The sequence below is a fragment of the Vulpes lagopus genome, unplaced genomic scaffold (assembly GCF_018345385.1).
Source record: "Vulpes lagopus strain Blue_001 unplaced genomic scaffold, ASM1834538v1 ctg408, whole genome shotgun sequence".
Taxonomy (NCBI): Eukaryota; Metazoa; Chordata; class Mammalia; order Carnivora; family Canidae; genus Vulpes; species Vulpes lagopus.
In genome coordinates this window covers 9,312-13,237 of record NW_024570797.1, presented here as the reverse complement: position 1 = coordinate 13,237, position 3,926 = coordinate 9,312, and the positions used below count along the sequence as shown (strand labels likewise).

The following is a 3,926-nucleotide window of genomic DNA, read 5'->3' as shown; positions in this document are numbered from 1 at the left end:
TCTGTCTCTCTGTGTCTGTCTCTCTTTATCTCTCTGCCTCTCTTTTCTCTGCCTGTCTCTCTCTGTGTCTCTCTCCCCTTCTCTCTGTCTCTGTCTCTCTTCCTTTCTCTCTCTCTCTGTCTGTCTCTGTCTCTCTTTGTCTGTCTCTGTCTCTCTCTTTCTCTCTCTGTCTCTCTCTCTCTCCCATGAATACATAAATAAAATCCAAAAAAAAAAAAGAAAACAAAAAACGAATCTCAAAAATCTCCTTCAGAAATCCCCTCTATAATTTCTTTTTCCGTTCCGTCAGTCTTTTTTTTTTATTATTATTTATTTTTGATAGTCATACAGAGAGAGAGAGAGAGGCAGAGACACAGGCAGAGGGAGAAGCAGGCTCCATGCACCGGGAGCCCGACGTGGGATTCGATCCCGGGTCTCCAGGATCGCGCCCTGGGCCAAAGGCAGGCGCCAAACCGCTGCGCCACCCAGGGATCCCCCGTTCCGTCAGTCTTAAGTGTTCTTTCTCTAAATAGCTGGGCTTTGGGACGCCCGTGTGCCTCAGCCTTTGATCCTCTGGCTTGGGCTCAGGGCGTGATCCCAGACTCCTGGGACTGAGTCCCATATCAGGGTCCTCGCATGGAGCCTGCTTCCCTTGTCTCTGCCTGTCCGTGTGTCTCTCATCTCATGAAGAAGTAAATAAAATCTTAAAAAAAAAAAAAAGCCAGAGTCATTTCAGGACAGATTCATTTTCTTTAACCACCACCACCACCACCACCACCACCACCCGCATTTTGTACATGTCTCCTACTATCACACACACAGAGGTTGTTTTCCTTGTCGTTAACCAGTAGTCTCGATTCCATGTGGCAGATTTTTAAAAATTGTACTTATTTTACAGTTTTTGAGCGAGGAGAGAGGAGAGAGAGAGAGAGAGAGAGGGAGCACTTTGTGAAGGGGGAAGGGAGAGAGAGAGACAGAGACAGAGACATAGGCAGAAGCAGGCTCCCCACAGGGAGCCAGATGTGGAAATGGGTCCGGACTCGGACACTCCCCCCCCCCCGCCCCGCCGCCCCAGAATTGGGCCCTGACCCAAAGGCCGATGCTCAACCCCTCAACCGCTGAGCCACCCAGGCGGCAGACTGTTAACTCCTAGAAACCTCAGTCTCTGGTGAAAAGCCAGTAGGAACCACGGGCACATTGCCTATCATACCAGAAATCCTTAGATTGTCAACTGGATGAATACATGTGATAGTTTTTAGAAACACGTGTGTGTGTGTGTGTGTGTGTGTGTGTGTGTGTGTATGCGTATGTATTGTTGGGCTGGCTGAGAGACAGGGGCACCCAAAATGGCGGACATCTCAAACTGGGTCAAAATGGCTGATCTTCCCATCAAAGCAGCAGCCCTGACCACCACATCATCTCCAGTAAGTCGAAGCCTAGATGGGAAACCGAAACTTTCCATCCAGGACTTTCCAGCCAGGAACCACCCCCACCCCCACCCCCACCCCCTCCCCCGATATTACCCCCCACCCCACCCCCCCAGCCAATCACCTAAGGACACAGTGTTCCCTTGTCTAATTTGTCAAGGGACCCACCCGGATCCAGAGCCGGAACCAAGAAGGCTTAAAAACCCCCACAGTCCCCAACCCCGTGCAACTTCCCTGTCTCTGGCCACCTCTCCGAGTCATGGAACCTCGCCCAGGAGCGCTCCCCATTAAAGCACCCTCGAACCTACTGCCTGGCTCTGCTGGTTTTTTTGTTATTTCTCCGCTGTTCATTTTGTAAAAACCTAACATGTAGGACACAAATTTTTTTTTTTAAGATTTGATGTGTGTGTGTGTGTGTGTGTGTGTGTGAGAGAGAGAGAGAGAGAGAGAGAGAGAGAGAGAGAGAGAGGCAAAGACACAGAGGGAGAAGCAGGCTCCAATGCAGGGAGCCTGACCTGGGACTTGATCCCGGGACTCCAGGATCACGCCCTGGGCTGAAGGTGGCACTAAAACGCTGAGCCACACGGGCTGCCCTGTATGATACAATTGTTAAGGAAGCACGAAACAGGGGATCCCTGGGTGGCTCAGCGGTTTAGCACCTGCCTTCGGCCCAGGGCGTGATCCTGGAGTCCCGGGATCGAGTCCTACATCGGGGGTTCCTGCAGGGAGCCCGCTTCTCCCTCTGCCTGTGTCTCTGCCTGTGTGTGTGTGTGTGTGTGTGTGTGTGTATGTCTCATGAATTGTGAATTAAAATTTTAAAAAAAGAGGAAGGAAAAAAGAAACAAACAAACCTGAAACACGTTTACTAACACACCCAGGTATCTGCAGGTTTCCTGAATCAGACAAAAGAGAAACACAAAAACTGAGGTGGGGGGAGGGGGGAAGGAAGAAAAGGGCAAGGGGTGGAGGAGGAAAACACAACACCACCAAACAAAAAAAAAACCACCTTGGGTGTCTCATTGACTCACACTCTAGTATTTTACCTTCTGTTGGAAAGACAGACGCCAGGTATCCGGTGAACTGAACCCAATTTATCAATTAAGCTAGTTACACCTTCAAAGTTCCAGGTCACCAAAGATTTGGGAAGGTATTGTAAAAGTTTAACCTATAGACCTTTTTTCATCTTTTTCTTTTTTTCTTTCTTTCTTTCTTTCTTTTTTTTTTTACCTGCTTGCTCGTAACAAGGAAAAGTACACGAGACAGACAAAATCGATCATTTGAAGTAGTTTCCGTGGACAAATCCTCAGAAGCACAACTTAACCAATCCGTTGAGTTCACAGCAAAAGTTGAGTACGCCCGTCCCTCGGGGCCTGGACCCTCGGGCATCCTTCCGGGTCGGTCCCGGGGGAACAAGGGGATAAGTAGTTCTCCTTTTCTTTGCTGTGCCTGTGGGGTCTAACAAGACACCACACGTGTCTTGTTTCTTTGTAATGAGGTGGCGGAGGGGTGTATCTCGATCACCACCATTCCAGGGCCCACAAACTGTGACGGGAGCACAGCGCATCCCACCGCCCACCCCAACCCCAACGGCGGCGGGGGTGGGGGTGGGTGGGGGCAAAGCTGGTCATCCGTGTGAAGTGTGACGGTGATAGCTCCCAGGACACGTCTTCTTACAGGAAACCCACAGGGACCGCGGATACGCAGAGATGACTGAGGCCGATGTAAATCCGAAGGCCTACCCCGTGGCAGATGCCCACCTCACCAAGAAACTCCTGGACGCTTGTTCAGCAGTCCTGTAATTACAAGCAGCTTCGGAAAGGAGCTCACGGAGCCACCAAAACCCTCCACGGAGGCATCCCTGAGTTCATCCTGATGGCTGGCTGCAGACGCCGAGCCCCTGGAGGTCATCCCGCACCTTCCGCTGCCTGCCGCGCCGCGTGAAGAGAAGAACATGCCCTACGTGTGTTCGTGCGCTCCAAGCAGGCCCTCGGGTGGGCCTGCGGGGTGTCCGGGTGTCCTAGTGTCATTTGCCAATACGCTCCTGCCGTCTGCTTCGGTAACGTGACGTCGTTCCCCTTCTCCCCCCAAATCCCAACCCATGCCCCTGAGGGTGGCAGGGCAGCAGCCTACCAAAGAGATGTGCTGCAGACTTCGAGGCTACCTGGGTGAGTCAGACAGGCGGCAGCTGACGTAAGGAGTTGAGAAGTGGCTAGGGGAAAAAAAAGAAAAGAAAAAGAAAGAAAGAAAGAAAGAAAGAAAGAAAGAAAGAAAGAAAGAGAGGGTCCACTGATGATGCCGGAATGAAGTCTGAGCAAGTCACGGAGACGTGACCGGAAGCTACAGCAGAGACCTCGGAATCAAGGAAACATGCTCTCTGGTGAATGGAGTCGTCTTTCACGGACGCTCCGTACAAGGTCTGAGAGGCCTTACGCCTGTTTCCTGCCAGAATCGGATCAGATGTATGTATCCTTTATCACATCAGACGGACAGAGCCAGCCTGTCATTCTGGTGAGCATCCTA

At 51.3% G+C, this 3,926-nt stretch overlaps 1 pseudogene; it reads left to right on the top strand.

Moving 5' to 3' along the window:
* The first annotated feature begins 2,662 nt into the window (after positions 1 to 2,662).
* On the top strand, positions 2,663 to 3,575 carry LOC121483880 (annotated as a pseudogene).
* Positions 3,576 to 3,926: the final 351 nt, after the last annotated feature.